General features: G+C 46.1%; 2 pseudogenes; both read right to left on the bottom strand.

Moving 5' to 3' along the window:
- Positions 1-4056: 4056 nt before the first annotated feature.
- LOC109736891 (AAA-ATPase At3g28580-like) lies at positions 4057-7282 on the bottom strand (annotated as a pseudogene).
- A 6062-nt stretch (positions 7283-13344) lies between these two features.
- LOC109736892 (P-loop NTPase domain-containing protein LPA1-like) lies at positions 13345-20642 on the bottom strand (annotated as a pseudogene).
- Positions 20643-20960: the final 318 nt, after the last annotated feature.

The following is a 20960-nucleotide window of genomic DNA, read 5'->3' as shown; positions in this document are numbered from 1 at the left end:
CATGTCCTTGATCACCTATCAGGTGGTTTCGACTACACGTGGCATAGTCTACCAGCTCGTGGGAGGTCTGGAGGAATCCTTCTTGGGATACAGACCACCACCATGGACTTGTTGGCTTTTTCGACTGGTGAATTTCATATGAAATTTCACTTACGAAACAGAGCTGATAATTTTACATGGAGCCTGGTCGCAGTCTATGGGGCTGCCCAAGATGAGCATAAATCGGCCTTCCTTCGTGAATTGGTGAACCTAGCTAAGGATAACCCATATCCAATGCTTATTGGAGGGGACTTTAATATCCTTAGGTACCAGCAAGAGAAAAATAATGACCGCTTCGACACTCATTGGCCTTTCATATTCAATGCTGTGATAGACAGGTTGAATCTTCGGGAGGTCAGTATGTCGGGGCGGCAGTTCACCTGGGCTAATAACCGATCTGTGCCGACATACGAGAAACTCGATAGGGTACTCATGGACACCGAATGGGAACTAAAATTTCCTCTGGTAACCGTGCGAGCCCTAGAGCGTACCGAGGCGTTATCGGATCATGCACCCATAATTCTGGATTCTAACTCTACGAAGCCAAACGTCCGTCGCCCTTTCAAATTTGAATTGGGATGGCTGCATCGGGATGGATTTGTAGACATAATCAAGAATGTTTGGGAGAAGCCCGCTGTTGGTCGTACGCCTATTCAGAGATGGAACTTTAAAATAAGGGCCATGAGGAAACACCTCACTGGATGGGCGAAACACATCAACGGGATATATAAAAAAGAAAAAGAAAGACTCTCTACCATTATTGATGACCTCGACAAAATTGCAGAGACGCGCACCTTATCTCAACAAGAGATTGAGCTGAAAAATCAATCTAACGAGAAGGTTGCACGTCTTTTGCGAGAAGAGGAGATCAAATACTACCAGAGATCCAAAGCTGACTTCATCTTGATGGGCGATAGTAATACAAAATACTTCCAATTGATCGCCAATGGGCGGCATAGGAAAAAATGTATTTACAGTGTCCAACAAGATAAGGGGCGGATCGAAGGACAGGAGGAGCTCAAGAAGTATATCACCAAATACTACAAATCTCTGTTTGGAGCATCAGTTGAAGGGAACTTCACCCTTGACGAGACCCGAACGGATGATATCCCACAAGTCACGGCAGAAGAAAATGATAGCCTAACGGCACCATTCTCGGAAGAGGAGGTGAGAGCGGCGGTGTTCCAAATGGAACATAACAAAGCTCCAGGGCCAGATGGTTTCCCCGCAGAATTCTATCAGAATTTTTGGGATATCATCAAGACCGACCTTTTGGATTTGTTCAATTGTCTTCATGCCGACCGACTAGACCTATTTAGACTTAATTTTGGCGAGATTGTCTTGTTGCCCAAGATTAAGGAGGCCGAACGGATCCAACAGTTCAGACCCATATGCCTCCTTAATGTTAGCTTCAAGATTTTCACCAAAGTGGCCACAAACAGGTTAAACTCGGTAGCTGATCATGTTGTTCGGCCATCTCAAACGGCGTTCATGCAAGGAAGGAATATACTCGATGGCGTAGTAATTTTGCATGAGACCGTTCACGAGATGCACCGGAAAAACATGAGTGGAGTAGTATTCAAAATTGACTTTGAAAAAGCCTATGACAAGGTCAAATGGTCTTTCCTCCAACAAGCCCTAAGAATGAAAGGTTTCTCTGATAAATGGCGTCAGTGGATCCAAAATTTTGTAACTGGAGGTAGTGTGGCCATCAAAGTCAATGATGATGTAGGCCATTACTTTCAGACAAAAAAGGACTACGACAGGGTGACTCCATGTCTCCAATGTTATTTAACATTGTTGCTGACATGTTGGCTATTCTGATTGAGCGTGGTAAGCAGGACGGCCAGATAGAAGGAGTAGTGCCACATCTTGTGGATGGTGGCCTCTCTATTCTGCAATACGCCGATGACACAATTCTTTTTATGGAACATGACCTAGACAAGGCTCGAAACCTAAAACTCTTGCTCTCAACGTTTGAGCAAATGTCAGGTCTCAAAATTAACTTCCATAAAAGTGAACTTTTCTGCTTTGGAGAAGCCGTTGAGGCGGCTGCCGATTATACTGACCTCTTTGGTTGCGCACATGGCCAATTCCCGTTTAAATATTTGGGAATACCGATCCACTATCGGCGTCTCACCATTACAGAGTGGAAGCATGTAGAGGAGCGTCTAGAGAAATGATTGAGCAGTTGGAAAGGCAAGCTGCTCTCAGTTGGAGGACGGCTGGTTTTGATTAACTCCGTTCTCACAAATATGGTTCTCTATATGCTTTCTTTCTTCCAACTCCCAAAAGGGGTCCTGCAAAGATTGGATTATTTTAGATCCAGATTTTTTTGGCAAGGAGATAGAGAAAAGAAAAAAATATCGGTTGGCCAAATGGAGCATGGTTTGTAGGCCAAAAGACCAAGGCGGCCTTGGAATTCATGACCTACAGGTCAAGAATGAGGCCTTGCTCAGTAAATTGTTGTTCAAACTTCTTACTGAGGATGGTGTTTGGCAAACCATGTTGCGCAACAAGTATCTAGGCCAAAAGGCGGTGTCCCAGGCATATTGGAAACCTGGTGACTCGCACTTCTGGGCTGGCCTAATGGTGGCAAAGAAACATCTCTTTCGCTTTGGGTCTTTCGCGATAAAAGACGGGTCGGAGATTCGATTCTGGGAAGACATCTGGCTAGGCAATGCCAGTCTCAGAGAACAATATCCAGCCTTATATAACATTGCTCGCGATAAGAACAACACTATTGCGCACGTGCTCAGTTCATCCCCGCCGAACATTTCGTTTAGGCGGGATTTGATTGGCCCCAGACTTCTGTCATGGCATAATCTTTTGTCCCGGTTGGATTCGATTAACCTGACATAAGGTCGGGATGTGTTTCGCTGGAACCTTACTACATCAGGGTCTTTTACAGTAGACTCTATGTACCGTGCGCTCACACATTCTGAGGTACCAGTGAGTAATAACAAGAAAATTTGGAAGTCCAAGATTCCACTAAAAGTGAAAATTTTCATGTGGTATCTTCGTAAGGGAGTTGTGTTGACCAAAGACAACCTCGCACGACGCAACTGGCCAGGGAGTAAGAAGTGTTGTTTTTGTACTCATGACGAGACAATCAAACACCTCTTTTTCCAATGCAAGTTTGCACGTTCTACGTGGTCAATCATCCAAATAGCGTCAAATTTATATCCGCCCACAAGTGTTGCCAATATATTTGGGACTGGTTGGACGGTATTCCAAATATGTTTAAAGCGCTTATAAGGGTGGGAGCGTACGCCTTAATTTGGTTGCTCTGGCTATGTAGAAACGATTTGGTTTTTAATGGAAAAAATGCTTCTCCTCTGCAGGTTATTTTCCGTTGTACGCAATCGCTTCATACGTGGTCTATGCTACAACGATCGGAGCACCAATCGCTGTTCAAGGCGGTGTGTACGCGGTTGAAGCAGGTGGCTACGGAGGTTTTTTCCCAACATGGGTGGCAGCATAACCTCCGGATCGATCCACCACCACCTTGGACATAGGCATAGTGTCGGTCTATAGGACTTTACTGTTGCCGATATATCGGTTTATATTTCATGTTTTTTGTCAGACTTTTGGATTTGGCTGTGTGCATCTCAGTTATGCAGAGGCCGGGTGTTACTCATAATGTTTTGTATCCCCTTGATGCTACATTCTGAGATAATAAAATCGCCCTTTATCGAAAAAAAATCTGTTTGTGTTTGTGCCTTGTCCATCCTGCCATGTCGGATCAGCGCCGGGTCCATTTTCTCCTTGTGGTTCGTCGTGAAGATAATTATTCGCTCACGGCCGGATGCTGCCATAGCCCGTCGATGAAGTTAAGCAGGCATGAGAACATCACCTTGCTTTCATTGTCCTTCAGTGGGTCTTGTTAGTATTTTGTATTGTTGCACGCTTTATTTGTAGCAGCATTACAAGTGAGATCACTGCATTTTTCTTTTGCAAGGGAGCACTAGTGAACAAGCGCACTCTTTTTCCTTGGCTTCCTGGCTTGAGATCACTTCACTTGCTAATATCTCCATTGACTTCCTGCGGTGCTTTGTCCTTCCCTTTGTTTTCCTCCTTGGCTTTCTTCACCTCTGCCTCCTCTTTCTCCTCGGCCTCCTCTGCCTCCTTCACCTTGGCTGCCACCATGTCCTCTTTGGCCTGCTTGAGCACCTTAGTGAGGCCTGTCAAGCACTCGTCAGGCTCCCTCTTTTTCTTCTTCGACATGGGCATTAGGTTACCTGCAACGTCGGCGGGCGACTTAACTGTCTCCTCGAGCAGCCACTAAATTTCCCCAAAGAGCTCGTGCTCGAGGACATCTAGGTAGTTTATGGTGAACACCTTGAAGCCCTCGAAGCGGTAGTAGGACATCTCGATGTGCTTGTCCACTCTGCCCTGCCGGATCAACACTGAGTCTAGCTTCTCCTTGTGGTTGGTGGTGAAGATGATGATCCGCTCACCTCCGCAAGCAGACCACAGCCCGTCGATGAAGTTAAGCAGGCCTGAGAGCATCTCCTTGGTAACGTCATCGTTCTCCGGCTCTACCAGTAGCTTGGGCTTGTCATCATTGTTGGAGTCCTTGTCGCTTGCGGTCTTCTTGTCCTTGCGGTGCTTTCCGCTGAGGTTGACAAAGCAGTCAATGTTCTCTATGACGATGATGGACTTGCCTGTGGTCTCGATGAAGAGCTTCCGCAACTCGGTGTTGTTCTTGACCGTCGTGAGCTCGAGGTCGTAGACTGCTCGAGGTCGTAGACTTTGTAGTCGACGAAGTTGGCCATGGCGGCGGTCCGTAATGGAGGTACCCACGCTTCCACGCCTTGCCGACCTTGGCGTAGTATTCCTTGCTCTCCTGGAATGCCATGAGGTCGTCGACGACGGCCTCCTCATTAGGGTGAGCGAGTGTGCCAAAGGTGGTGGGGTGCTCGAAGGGGCCATGGCTCCAGATGCTTTTGCCCCGGTAGGAACCCCTACTGCCGGCATTGTTGGTGAAGAGGCAGCGTTGGCGGTTTTTGGCGGCGACAGCGCGGCCCTCGCCGAGGATGAAAGGAAGGTAGGAGTCCCGGAGAAGTCGTCAAAGACCTCCTCATGGAGGTCCGAGAGAAGTCGTCAACGACCTTCTCGTGGTCGTCAACGCAGACCCGGAGGTTCTTGTTGTCCTTGCCGAGCTCGGCCTTGAGCTTGGGCACGCGGCGGACGCAGGCATCGCTGAGGTAGGCTTTGACAGCGGGGTAGAAGTCAACCGAGGAAGATGACGGTCGCCACCACCGATCCGAGCCCTGCCTACCTCTCCACCATCGCCGTCATTGCCAGACCTGGAGCTCCTCTTCATATCGTGTCTTGATAGAAAGCCGTAGTGACCTGGATTGGACTGGATATGTGTGTACGTGATTTGCCTAGGTTGAAGCTAACTAGCCAAGCGCCATCGTCGTTGGCGTCGGAGCTGGCGAGGAGGAGCTTCGAGGAGAACCGGTTGAGCAGGTTAGCTGTTTTTTTTCTAGGGTCAGCGGGATAGGGCTGAAGAGGAGGTGATCCAGCGAGCGTTTAGCTGCTGCTGGGCCGGGAACGAGCACACCGCTCGGTTCGCCGACTTGTACCACACCGTGCCTAAACAAAAATTAGTACCACACCGCGCGCTTTGGAGCGTACTTTGCGGTCTAAATAGTCTGGTAGTGACCCACGTTTTGCCGATGACGCAAAGCATATACACCAGCTTGCTGGTCCAGGGTCTGTCGAGGCAAAAAGCAGTCATCACATACTTCTGGCCGGGCCAGGCCGTGGGCCTGTCACCTTAAGTTGCTGTTAAGTCGTGCATGAGAGGGGTCAGAAGTATGGATTGGCGTACCGGCCCGGTCGTGCCGTAGCCATCAGATGCGACTTGCGTGGGCCGTTCGATTTGCTGAAATGGTTTTCGCTCAGCTCCCCAGCGCCCCTTCCTCATCCCGCATCTCGGCCAATATCGCAAATACCGTTGTCCTCGGCCACGGTACAACGCCATGCCGGTCCAAAGCACCGCGCCTCGCCGGGGCCACCACCCTCGATTGCAGCATCCATGGATCCCGCCGCACCGACACTCGCAGCCTACACTTGCACTGGGAGCAATGGCGTATGTGGTTGCAACGTCTCACCGCAGGCCTCGAAGCTTGCGGGCTCGCCGTGGTGACATTGTAGCTTGTCGCGGCAACGGTTCCAGCAAAGCCAATTCACGGTTGCAGCACCTCGCTGCCACGGTTCTAGCTCGCCGCGGCGACCTAACGCAGCTCGCCACGGTCACCGGTTTGACTTCGTCACGCCTTCTGGTCGAGGTAGTAACAAAAATAGTAGCCGGTTGCAGCAAAAAAGCCAATTCCAGAAAAAAAATTGCCTCGCCATCGCCGGGTTAAAGCAAAAAATCCCGCCGGCATTGCCGGCTTGAAGCAAAAAAAATATCATCGGTTTGAGAAAAAAAGAAGCCAATTCCAGCAGGGTCAAAACCGAACGAATCGGAGGGGTTCGCCGTCTAATGGAAGTGAACAGTTATGCCACGTCACCATTTGCAGGTCTAATCTATAATAATCACGATCAAAACGGTGTAAGCAACCAACCAGTGTTTTCTGCAAAAGAAAAGTAGGTGCATAATTTGGTTTTTGGCACGAATATGTAAACCCGTGTTTCCTGCAAACCTAGCCTTCATTGCCGATGGTTTTTGCAATTCACTCCCATGGTAGGGGCTCTAGCTGCCGTTGACATTGTTGGTAAAGAGGTTGGCATTGTTGGTGAAGAGACGGCGTTGGTGGTTTTGCGTGACCCTTGCGAATGACGAAGGGCAGGTATGAGTGGACGATGAGGTCGCGGTGCCATCGATGGAAGACAACCTCGCCGTGGTAGAAGCTAATGACGTTGGCCTGTTGGAGGCATACCACCAGACGGTAGTCCCTGAGAACTCGTCGGTGACCTCCTCATGGTCGTCGATGGAGACATGGAAGTTCTTGCTTTCTTGCTGAGCTCGGCCTTGAGCTTGCGCGCGCGGCAGCCGCATGCGTCACTGAGGTAGGCCTCGACGGCGAGGAAGAAGTCGCTACGCTGAAAGCGCTACGCGCCATACTCGGAGATGGTGATACAGAGGTAGGGGTTGAATCAGGCGGCGAGCTTGGCGACCTAGGTGGAGATGTGGAGGCAGAAGGTCGAGGGACGTACACCAGAGGAAGATTACGGTCAGCAGCACCGATCCGAGGCCAGCCCACCTCTCCACCACCGCCACGGCCATGGCCGTTCCTGGAGCTCCTCTTGATATCGTGTGTTGATGGAAAGCCGTAGTGACCTGGACTGGACTGGACATGTGTGTACGTGTTGCGTGCCAGTGACTGTCATTCGTGTGGTGATTTGCTTCGATTGAAGCTTAGCTAAGCACGTGTAGTCGTCGTTGTTGGCGCCGGAGCAGGTGAGCAGGAGAACCGGCGGGCATGGATGCAATGGCAAATGCAGAGTTGGCTAGCTCAGTTTGTAGGCAACCAGATGCGTCAGGATTCCGATCGTTAACTGCATCTTGTCACCTTATTTAGACGATTGATTGCATCTTGTCACAACAGGGTAGTGTAATTAATTTGCATGTGTATAATACTCCTTACAATAGTAGCTTTGAAAGTGATCAGGGATCGATGCATGAGGTCGGCAGGTGACATGCACGGTGCTCAGTCGTCGGCGAGATGAAGCATCAAGCATGCAATACTTTTCTTCGTGTATGTTTATTGTCCAGATAGAAGACGATGCAGAGGCAGAGATGACTTGATGCATGGCACGACGGCGGCGACGACGGAGGAGGTTCAGGTTTGCGGCGCGTAGGATTTGCTCTGAGTGGTTTGGTCAGGCGACGCGATGGAGGATTTTTTTTTCTTTTTTCTTTTGAGGGGAGCGATGGAGGAGTTGAGGGCGGAAGAGGAGGTGGCCCAGCGAGCGTTTAGCTGCCGCTGGGCCGGGGACGAGCAAACCGCTCGGGTCGCCGTGTGCTTTTTAGTACCGCACCGTGCCTAAACAAAAATTAGTACCACACCGCTCGCATTGGGGCGTACTTCGCGGTCTAAATAACCTGGTACTGACACACGTATCGCCGATGACGCAAAGCATATACACCAGCTTGCTGGTCCAGGTTCTGTCGAGGCAAAAAGCAGTCATAACATACTTCTTAATTTGCTGTTAAGTCGTGCATGAGAGGGGCCAGAAGTATGAATTGGCGTCAGTCTTTTTTTTCCTAAGCCTTCGCTTTTGATTTTTCAAAATGCCAAGATCTATTATAAATATGGCTGATGCTAGGCACCGGCCGGCCAGCCCAATTTTTTTCGCGGGTTGAAGCGAAAAATTTCGTCAGTCTCAGCAAAAAAGAAGCCAATTCCAGCAAAATTGCCTCGCCGTCGCCAGCCACAACAAATAAACTGGTCAGTTCCAGCTAAAGGAAAAGCCTCGTCGGTGTTTGTTGTGCTTGTGACAAGGCCGGGGAATACGCGGCAAGCGCGGGGCTGGTCGCAGCAAATCCGGCGCGCGGTGGCGGCTCCGTGGGTGCGACGCTGGAGAGCAGAGATGGGGCCATCGACACGGGGAGCTGGAGGTGGGCAGCCGTCGACGCGGGGGAGAAGGAGGTGGGCGGTCGTCGGCGCAGGGAAGATAGAGATGCGGGTGAGAGAGATGACATGGATCGGCTGAGGAGATAAGGTAGTAGTTGTGAGATGCATGATTAGTTCGGATTGAGCGACACGAGCGGCTGGCGCAAAGTTGGGCCGGTCGGCCGTATACGAATGCTTCCCAATACAAATCCGTAGGAAGTAGAAAGTATCTTAAACATAATAAATATTACATCAAGGTCTTTGGATCATCGAACGACCAACCGTCGGCAAAGCAACCCACTGAAACGCCAACTTCCCCTCTCTTATGTAAGCCTTTTCTTCTCTTTCAAATGGTTGAACTTCAGGTTCCTAATCACATTAGCTTGTGCACATTGATGATGCTTCCATATGCCAGCCTTTTCTCGCAGCTTGGTGTCTCCTCCTCTTTCTTTGCCAGCTCTCCCTTCAAGTTGCCCACTGAATTGTCCAGCAAGCCATCTTCTCCTATTCATTGGACCTCTTGTACTGCTGGCAGTTGAACTCCATGGCCATCTGTTCCTGGGCATCCAAGAGGCAGTTGACATCGACAACTAACTTCTGATAGTTCTCCTCTAGTTTGCTTTTCTCTCGATTCAGATTGTGAACTTGAAATGAACTCCCAGATCGTCCCTTATCCTATATGTCTTGCTCTCTTAAAGGGGCCAATGCCTTCTCCATTGAGTATGGCCACTCTAAACCAATCCACTAAATTACTCCATAATTATTCCTTCATGCAAAATTATGAAAAAAACATGGCAATAAGCTAAATGACTTAGATATGTTATAGTAAACTAGAGGAGAACAGATAAGTTATAAAAAAATGACAAGGGCAGTTGTTTTGAAACTTGGTATAAAAATATGACTACTTGAGCACCATCTGACAGTTTCCATATTCACTGACAAACTAAATGATAACTATTGACCAGGGCAATTATTTGAAACATGGTTAATTAAGCACTGCCAAACAATGAGCATTGAAATTCAGCAAAAAGCAATGATCAATATACAATCAACACTAAAGAATTAACGCAATACAATCTCAATGAGCAATGAACAATTAACAACGACCACTTCGCAGTCAGACACCTTATTAAACTAATGAACTATCTAAACAACAAAACACTAAAAGTCAAACACTAAGCATGTAAAAAATTAGCAAAGTATAAATCTCAATTAATTAATAACCACATGATTGCAAACATGCAACAAATGAACAGTACTGTACAAATACCAACTAATTAAACTAAGACCACACTTACGAAATTTCTAAGCACACTTAACAAATCTAAATGAGCTTGAATTAGCACACCTTCTCAGCAAATGTGAGAATCCCTTCAAATGCAATGCATCTCTCCGAGGGCTTGCCTTGGTCACACAAGACACTCGGATATGGGTCCCTGCCGGTGAAATCCACATCATGCATGGTAGTAGGGATCTATGCGAGCAAACAACATGCAAAGGTAGGAAGGAACAGTTGAGATCGAGCTCCTAAGTGAAAATCCCCGGAATCAGAAAACCATAGCCGTAGCAAACTAACCTTGAGGATGTCGTCGTGGGAGGAGGAAACATGCTAGATGGAACCCTCGTTGTTTTTTTTTTCTTTTCAACTCATTCAAAGACAATATGACGCGGCATGGCATCGGCCGGCGGTCGGGCAACGACTGTGCGAAGAACAGAAAGAGAGTTCACGAGAGGAGAGGGCTCGAGTGAGAAGAAGGGGGGGGGGGGGGGGGTGAGTAGGGGTTTGACCCTATAACGATTCGTTCGGTTTTGACGAAAACGTTTCAGTCTGTCACCTTATAACGGAGCCTGCGCGTGAATAGTTATGCTACGTCACCATTTGCAGGTCCCAACTGTCATAGTCACGCTCAAAATGGTCTAAGCCACCAACCAATTTTTTCTAGAAAAAAAGGTGCAGAATTTGAATTTTGGCACAAAAATGTAAACATGTGTTTCCTGCAAACCAAGCATTCTTTGTCGATGGTTTTTGCTATTCACTCCCCTAGTAGGGGTTCCAACTTTCATTGGCATTGTTGGTGAAGAGGCGGCGTTGGCGGTTCTTGACGGTAACAGAGCGGCCCTTGCCGAGGGCGAAAGGAAAGTAGGAGTCCCAGAGAAGTCGTCAATGACCTCCTCGTGGTCGTCAACATGGTCATCAACAAAGACCCGGAGGTTCTTCTGTCTTTGCCGAGCTCGGCCTTGAGCTTGTCCGTGGCGCGAACGCAGGCATCGCTGAGGTAGGCTCAGGGCCGGCCCTGGGGAGGGGCAGGGGGGCGGCCGCCCCAGGCCCCCAAAATCGAGGGGCCCCTCCCCGGTGTACACACACGTAGGCAGCAGCAGCGAGTCAGGGAGGATGAGCCAGCGATCGATTCATTCCATTTGGTACGTAGATAGACGTAGAAAAAAGGAATAGATTGATCCCTTTCGATTCGTTCCATTTAGTACGTGCACGACCTAAAAAAGGAATTGATTGATTCCTTCCTTTCCCGATTGGTTCCTAGGTTAATATGTGCATGTAAAAAAAACCGATTGATTCCTTCCTATTCCATCACGCACGCATTCATGCAGCGATTCCCAATTTCCCACCGGGCGCCGACGCTTTGTTTCTTGGCGAATCACGACTGTGCGCTTGGCGCCCCTTTTTCCCTTTTCTCCTGAAAATCGATTTTTCCTTCCTAATTCAGTCAGGTGCATCCGCCGATTTCATTTCCCCGGTGGCCGGCGCAACCTCGCTTTGCTCTCCGTCCATCAACGATCCGACCCTCTAAGGTAATACTTATCTTGTATTCATATTGTTGTTCCTAGGCTACTAGATGAGCAGCCGACACATCGGCACTTTTCAACAATTGTCAATTGATGTAAACTTTTCCTTTATTTTTCAGCATTGTGTCTGATCATGTTGTCTAGAAGAAAGTATACATCTGGTAGCGATAAAACGAAAAAGAAGAAAGGTGTGGATGACTTGGCATAATTACAACACGGAAATATTCATGGCTGTTAGGAGCTAGGGTTCTGCCGATTCTAGGGCGGAGATTGTAGGGAAAAGATGTAGGAAGACGAGGTCGAGGGCGCGGCGGCCGGCGGCTGGGCGCCGTCCTTGCGTGGTGGAGAAGAGGCGGCGGCGGCGTAAGAGGCGGCTAGGGTTAGGTCTCCCAGCTCCCTAAGGGAAGCCGAGCAAATACTGGTTGCTTCTTGCTTGATTAGATTGATACATCTCCTCTCCTTATACAGAGAGGTTTACTTAACTCCTAAGCAAACGACCCTAATAACGATAAGATAATTGGGCTAAGCCCATAATAATAAGATAACTTGGGCCACAGCCCACTGGGCTAAGCCCCTAATATGCCGGTCATAACAATGGCAAAAGTGCTTTTTTTTACGGGGGCATGGCAAAAGTGCTTGTCAAGAAGAAATCCTAGAAGCTAAGAAGGCACCCTTGGAGTATTTATTTTGCTTTGGTTGATATGACGCTCACTTCTTTGAAAGGTAGATTTAAAAAACGCATGCTGTATAAAGATATGTTCGGATTATTATTGGGCTTGGGCACCCTGAAGTTATTAAATGAATTGAACCTCAAGACTATTGCACAAAATCTGCAGAAACTTTTTCTCGTGATGGTTCATAAGATGTAGAGGTATATGATCTCATTTTTTAATTAAAGATTATAATATTCACTTTGTGAGATGGTGTAACCATCTGCTATGGAGATCTTCGAGCATGTCAATGAGTTGATTTTTATCCTAATATCTCCATTGCTTATCGCATTTTATTTACCGCGCCAGGGTTTTCAAAGTTGAAATGACTGAAGAACTATCTGAGATAAACAACGAATCATAGAGGTTAAATAATTTGGTAACACTCGTCGAGAAGAAAGTAGTGTATGATATTGACATTGACCCCATCATAATTGACTTTGCATCATGAAATGTTAGAAGAAAAATTTAAGGTAATACGTATAAATTATTTGATATGCATTTTTTTGGCATGCATTTAAGTGTTATTGATAATATTTTCTATACATGTATATTCATTTTTATTGTTATGAAATCAATATTAAGGGCCCTGAATTCTAGTCTCGTCCCGGGCCCCCAAAATCTCAGGACCGGCCCTGGCCGCGCCGGCGGCGGCAGTTAGTGCAGTGAAGCATCACCGGCGTCCGTTGGGGGCTGCGATGGAGCACCGCCGCGCCGGCGTGTGCACTGCAGCGAAGCATCGCCAGCGGCCGGTGGTGGAGCATCGTTGTGTTGTCGGCGAGGAGGTGTGGCTCCTGCTATGAGCCGGGGGGCCCACGGCGACCCTCGCGAGGAGGTGCTTGGGTTTGCTCCCGTTGCGGCGTGTTGAGAGGGGACGACCCGCGCGATGACGTTGACCGAATCGAAGGGATGGCGTGCGACGCGACGGATCTCACGGCCCAGGACCATTTCTCGGGGGGTGATCCGTAGCAGCCGCCGTAATGAAAGCAGAGATAGCGTGTGTGCGTGCGACAGTGGGGAGCAACCAGACGGGCGGACGGACAGACAGACAGTAGGAGGATATGATGGGATGCTATCATCTTACAACAACAACAACAACAACAACAACAACAACAACAACAACAACAACAACAACAACAACAACAGGCCCAAATCAAGATGGGATCTAGAAACACCTACTGGATGAAACTTCAACTCAACTCCACATCCACACTACATGTTTACACCTGTCTCCTTGCCTTGGCATCGCCGCCATGGTTCCTGCTGTTCATCGCCAGATGATAGGTGCACGGCATCTCCACGTCGCCTTCGTTTCCCAGCTCCTGCAACAGGTCCAGGCTGTGGTCAGCCTTCTTCATACCATCAGCATATACTCAGGGATTATTCATACTCATTGCTACTACTGCTGCATATATCCATCCATCCATATTCAGACGTTCAGTACAGTACACACAAGTTAACTACGTAACAAACAAACAGAACCCCCCCTGATATACTTCAGAAACTAAAATCATCTTACAACAACAACAACGACGACGACACAGCTATCTAGCTAACTCTGTAACTCAGGTGAGGATGCTGAGATCCAGCACCTACTGGACAGGACACACTCCACAGGCACACTACTGATCTGCACACTACTTTTTTTGCACAAATAGCGCTGAGGCACATGGAAAGACAGCTGCAAACTACTCCCTCTGTAAAAAATTATAAGAGTGCTTAGATCACTACTGTAGTGATCTAAACGCTCTTATATTTCTTTACGGGTGGATACATCTCATTTTAAATTTTTATTATTGTAGCAGCAGCATTTGTAAGAATTTCCAAGAAGCAAGTCATATTATTTTCAGCATGTCAGAATTTTTGGCATGACATCACTGTGTAGGGAAAAGGAGGATATGATGAAGGATAATAGATGCTCTTTTTACACTACCTCTTGGATGTCCTTTTCTTCGTCAGTTAGATCCTCATTAGTCTCTGCATCAGCATCACCATCACACTCTTCTTCTTCACTGTCAAACACTGAATACTCATCCACAAGCTGTATGAAATGAAGCCGTGTCAGCCCAAGCACAGCATCATCATTTTACTTTAACTACACACTAGGCTACATATGAATGACGTATGTGAGAAATCTGAAGCTTTCATATCTATATATACACATGACTGTCATGACTTGTGAATTGCGACAAACATTAAGATGCATCTGTGAAATATCATAATCACAAGCACTGAATACTCGTCCACAGGCTGTATCTGTATGAGATAAAGCCGTGTAAGCCCAAGCACATCATTAGCATTTTACTTCAACTACATACTAGGCCACAGATACATGTCGTATATGAGCAATATAAAGTTTTTCATATCAAATATAAAGCTTTCATATCTATATATACACATAACTGTCGTGACTTTCGAGCCATGACAAACATTAACATGCATCTGTGAAATATAGTAGTCACAGAAAGGATTAGAAGAGGCAAACCTCATTGGAATTGTCATCTGACATCTTCGGTGAGCTGCAACACGAGGATAAATACCCGCTCCCTGTATCTGTGCCATCAGCCTTGGAGTCATCGACACTCCCAGCATGACTGGCGCATCCGGTATCACTTGGCCACGCACCAATCCCAAACGGGCCAAACTGAAGATTGACAGGCTCTGCCTTCCCTATTTGCAAAGGGCCATACATAGGATTTCCAACAGATTTCTCACTGCCTGTGCCATCATTCATGTTTCCACTGCTGTCGCCGGCATGCATGGGCCATGCCTTAGCAACTGAACCATCAGTGTTAAGCAGAGCCATCAGATTTCTAGAGGACCCTTGCCTCTGAATCAACTGAAACATGCCCTTGGAACTCAACGAGTTTGCGGCGCACTGGCTCCTATACTCCTCATCCACCATAACTGCAGTGTTTGTATGCGAGTCATAAAACTGCTCCCCGGCCTCACGCCGGCGAAGGCAGATGAAAACCTGGCGTGTATGGCCGCCATGTTCCAGTCTACATCGGTTTTGTTGATTTTTGGCACTTGATGCTTGTCGGCCCGGTTGCACAGGTACTCCTGGATCACTCTGATGTTCTGGATGTATTTAACGTATCTGTTCTTCGCCGGGTCAAGCGTCATGTACTTTGCGTGGACCGCAAACCGTTCCATGTGCTTCTCCTTGTTCATGATGTATACCATAAATGGTATCACTGAGGGATGTTTCTTCATCAGCCCCATCTATTATTATTAGACAACAGAAATAAGAAATAATTTCACAAACAGCAGACTCTTGGCAAAAGACAGTAATGTAAATATGTAATTACTAAGGAAACGTAAACAATACAAGCAAACAGCATGGCTCTTTTGTTTCCCCGCAAAAAAAAAAGCATGGCTCTTTTGTTTTTGTGTGTGAGAGAAAAACAAACGGCATGGTTCTTTTTTGACCATACGTACGACAAAATTCAGGCTTAAATGAACCCCTTCTACAATCAAAGATTCTTTCCGCTCCTCCCAGGTCCTAATAAATCTGTCGAGGCTGCCAATGATCATCTCACTCTACGCTTTGTACCCTTCTATGGCCATCTGCTTTTTACTGGGAACTTCGGATATACCGTTACACTTCTGATCTGAAGTACCGCCATCTTTGCCTCTGTCAGCATCTGAATGAGAAATAACAGAGTTTCTTTGCCTTGTGTCTTGCCTTTGCTTGCGCAACCGGAACAGGGTCTAGATAATCTCCTGCGTGGTAGGTTGATGCGTAGAGCAGAGGGTTTTCTTTTTCTTCAACGAAACTCCTCATCATGTGCCGTATAGAGTCAGTAGAAACTATGGTGGTGATACCCAACCTGTTACCCTGGGTAAAAAAAAAGGCAGGAGTAAGGAACTACAGAAGTATCAATGTAATTCACTTCTAGCAAGCAATTCGGTTTTGGTATGCATATATAGAATATAACTGTATGCTAATGTGAGCAGAAGGGGTTCATCAACTTGTATCCACCATTGAAGGGTTTCCCTAACTACAGATAAGCACTTACCAACAAAGATGATAGAGCGGACTTGCCGCATCCACTTGTGCCACACAACAGTACTGTTACTGATTCTTTCCTCTCCTTTATCCTGATGTAAAGCACGGGGAGCGCACAAAAGGAAAGGTCATTGACGAAACAAATTCCTATATCAAAATACTTCACAGGGGTCGCGCTATTCGTCACCCTGGGTGAGGAATTCTTATTCCTCACCCCAGCCTATCTCTCACGGACAGAACTCTAAACGTAAGAAACAAAAGCATGTGTGGTAAAGTTACAGCCTGGAAAAGGAACTGCTCTCTTCCGTGAAGCAAAGGAGAGCACCGTAATATTACCTACTGCATGCTAGTAATTTAAATCGTGCATGTGTGCAACCTATATAGCGCATAAAAGTGGCGGTAAAGAAATCAAATTATCTCTCCGTAATTTTACGAAGTGAGTAGCTGATGATGTGTTCCAATTTTATTTGTATGCCTGGCCATTTTATGGAGTATAATTTTATGTAACTTTTTTTATGTGACCAAGGAGGGGATTGGCATCATGTAGTTGTGGTCATGTATTTTCCAATCTTTGGACAATGAAGCTTTTCCAAATATCTTTGTGCGGTCTTCCTCCTCAAACATATTTCTTGACGCCTGTCGACTCCCCAATTGTTGCAATGGCCAGCAATAACTCATTGTCGCATCATCCAGCTATGTACATCTCCACGTTAGTGCCGTCATCAGTTCCCAACGCAAGATGCATATATTTATGTTCTTTCTCAACTCTAGTATCTAACATATGTAGCTGAATTCCTATATAGATATAGCCATGGTGATGTAAACAGTGTACATAGAGCAGGGAGGAGAAAAGGGAACATCAACAGCGATTGTTCACACAGGTTTGGTGACAACCAGAAAATTCAAATAATTTTGGCACAAAATTATAGTAAACAGTATTTACATTCACCATTTCAGCAGAATAAGATATGAATAGCCATAGCTTCAACATTTGTGAAAACACATGATCGTGCTCATGTGGAATGAAAAGACATAAAAAATGCAGTGCAGCAAGTAGAATGGCTGCCAGAATGTCTTTTGCCTAGATTGTGAAGGAAATTGCCAGCTTAACCACACCAAGATTTCGTAGGAAGATTTTTGCACACTTGTCTTCTCGCTGATGAAAGAACAGAAGATATCATCATCACTATAAAAAGACACTACTGTTTCTTTTCACACTACTGTTTCGGCTTCTAGCACAAAGCATTTTCCAAATCGAGAGACATGGCAACCAGAGAGAGCATTTTACAAAGAAAACCATGTACAGACATATCTCTTATCATGCAAACCAAGCAATACCCAACCATTTTGGTGGTGTGACCAGAAGGATAATACATAGTCCAGCAAAAGCATGCGAGAAAAAGCACACAAGTAGGTAGATCCTTGCTAGCTGTCCTTAACATGGCGGCAGATAAACACGAGAAAAGGACTCATTTGTACAAATCAGTGGGAAGATATCTAAAAAAATTCCTGCAAATCAGTTTAAGTGTCAAACTCTCACTAGAACAAAGTCATTCTTCTACTATCGTATAATGGACTATGTATACGTGCGATTGGGACACAAAACAAGAGTATGGCACTTGAACTGATTTGCAAGGATATTTCCTGGACCATGCTTTATATATTTGATATAGAATGAATTGAACAAGTAACTCCTAAATATGGTTTGCAGTGGAGGCTACTAGACATAATATCATGAAGGAAAGTATAAGCCCCAATAATTGAGCTTGTAGGCACAATTTGCGATACCGGTTCAAATTTAGTAAGTTGACTAAATTAATTTCACTTGAAGGCATGGTAAGTTGCTACATGCACAGCTAATTTTATTATGAAAAATTACTCTGTTGACTTAAAACAAGGAGGGTAAACAAATGTTATTGTCTAGTAGCTACTCCCTCCGTTCCAAAATAGATGACCCAACTTTGTACTAAAGTTAGTATAAAGTTGAGTCATCTATTTTGGAACGGAGGGAGCAGTATTTAAGGAGATCGAAGCTTAGTTTGGGGAACTAAAGGCGAAGCAGTGCAATTGACCTTGTATGGAAAACAAAAATCACTTCATGCAAGACTAGATATATATGATACCTATCTGGTTATGACTTTATCGATGTTGCCGCTGCTCCCAACCTCAAGGCGATTTGATGGCCTTTTTCCTCGATTCTTCATAAAAATACTAGAGTGTACAAGTAGTTGACACTTCTTATATGATTAAGACTATTTCAGAGCAGCAATAATACTGAACTTTGATATCCAAACGACAAAGATATCTGAAGGTTTTTCAAACAAAATCTAATGTTTCCCCTAAATCTAACTACATTTACACATTTTGTAGAAAAAGGAGGGGGAAATATTGAAGTTACTACACGACAATAATCTTAGCATGCAGTGGCATGGTGCCTAAACAACAATATTTTTTTCAAGAAACTCTTGTTAATTTTACAATCATCTAACATAACAAAACAAGAGAATCAGGAAAAGGGGAGCCTGGGAGAGATGGAGATCTGAAAAACCTAGATTTTCGGACGAGGAAAAGGAAGAGAAATAGGAGGAGGATCAAGGAATACTTACAGGAGAGAACCAAGCATTCGTTGATGCATGTGTCACTGGCGATCGTGTATGGAGAGGGGAAGCCGGCCACACATAATCTTGGCTCGAAACGAGTATTTAGCTTGTAGGACAACTATGCCCTAAACAAGTAAATATGGGGCTGAAATGAAAATAAAAAATACAATGCTTAACCTCTGCATATGGGCAATCTATTTAAATTCAGATAACTGAATTTCTTACTAAATGTGACCAAACTAGAGCATGGAGCAGATACTTCCCATGGGAGAATAAATCAATACATGCTCATGGCATGGAAATCAGATCAGTCCAAGATTAAATTCAGCTAACAACAGTACAACTAAGCTCTGAGAGAAATGCATCATCAAACCAACAAAAATAAAGGAAGAAATTGAATTTAGATAGAGAGCCAAGCACAAATCTAAATTTAAGCCAACATATATATGTCTAGCCTATGAGAAACATTACATGGCATTTGAAAAATGGAAACATCAAGGTTTGCAACCATCAAATCAACAAATTTTGTTTGAGGATTCTCCAATTATGTCATAAATTAAATGATTAATCTGAGATTTCTAAAATACGTTTGAAATTCAGAATGAGAGACATGCTACTATGGTACAGTAGCTGATTCCTAATTGGGAATAAACATATACAAAGGCCAAAGCCAAACCATAATATAAACCTACTAATGGGGGCTTCCTGCACAATACTCGTCCTGCATAACATGCCAATTAATGTAAACATCAGTAGTGACTAATCAGAAGAATACAGACAGACTCATGCACACACATACAGAGGGAGAGAAGGTAAGAGGAAAAGAGAGAAACCTATCCAGAGGGTAGCGGCTAGGACAAGAAGGCCATGGATCCTCATCTAGCTGGTTGAAGAAGTAGGGGCATCTTACGCGGGATCTGCTTTCAAAGGTCGTAGGAAGGGGGCCGCGACCGTCGCTACATACAGAGACTCCCTGTTATTATGCGCAACAAAAAGGAAGTGGGATGGATTCCGGCGCCGATGGGATGACGACAGGATATGGCAGGGCTCGGGGGCGGGGAATAGCAAGGCAGGCCGGGCCATCGCCAGTGCGGCGAAGGGAGCGGAAGGTGGAGGCGAGTCGAGGCACGGCCGCCGGCCGACGAGGCTGCCACCCGTCGAGAAGCCTCTGCTCGCCTCGACGCTGCACCAGCCAACACGGACACTCCCAGCGCCGCGCAGACCGGAATCCGCCGTCGGCTCGCCGCGGAAACCTAGTCGCTCACCTCCAAACCGCTCGCTGCTTCCGTTCCCAATAGCTTCAGAAATTGCGGGGAGTGGGGTCTGCTCCCATCGTAAAAACACAGTTCAAAGGGAATAAATTACCTCAGCCGGGGAGCGGTGCGAGCGGGTGCGACAGAGCCGAGTCGCCTGCCGGCTGGCTGGGTCGTTCGACCGGGGTGAGGAATTATTTATTCTTCACCCAGGGTCTTAAATAGAGTTTATATACTTCACAGATGGCTATTATGGTAGGCAATACATTTGTTTTGTTTGCCATAGCACTTTCACTTTAAAACCATTCAGATTCTTCAAGATCGATTACAGAATGTAGTTGCATAGCTATGATTATATGAACTCAAGAACAGATAAGATTGGAGAAATGATGCCACACAATTACCTGCAGGCAAGAAGCAAGCCGGCCCTCTGATTGGGCCCGACATACTTGTACAGGGTGAGTGCATCACACACGACATCCAGGAACTCCTCCCTGGAAACTGCAACAGTTGTCTGGGTCTTGTACAGCTCAAACGGTATGTTGGTCATGTTGTCTGCGTCGAGGAGCTCGGCAGTTTTCATGCCATTCACCTGTGTGGATCCACCCAGCTTCGACGGGCCAACGAAGTCGCTCCTGGCCACGTCGAACACTCTCTTGCTAATCTGGCGACAGGAACAAACAGGCGGTGAATGAGATGTCATTGTCTTTAACTCAGTTTTCGTTGTCTCGAGAACCTAGCTGAGTTTTCAGCATACTGCATCTAGAATGGTGACAGTGATTGTATGTATGATAATATGAAACGAAAGAGTGTAAGAAAATTGGAGTCATTAGGCAAGGCATATTGCATTATATCAGGGAACACAACTTAACCAAATTGATGCAGATTATGAAGAATCAATGTTGTATGCACCCTCAACGAATACAAGTAGATGCACTAAAAAAAATGTAAAGTGCAGCTTGGGCATACTG

Source organism: Aegilops tauschii, chromosome 7 (genome assembly GCF_002575655.3).
Source record: "Aegilops tauschii subsp. strangulata cultivar AL8/78 chromosome 7, Aet v6.0, whole genome shotgun sequence".
In the NCBI taxonomy this organism is placed as follows: Eukaryota; Viridiplantae; Streptophyta; class Magnoliopsida; order Poales; family Poaceae; genus Aegilops; species Aegilops tauschii.
The sequence above is the reverse complement of the archived record's forward strand: the minus strand, read 5'-3'. Positions and strand labels throughout refer to the sequence as shown.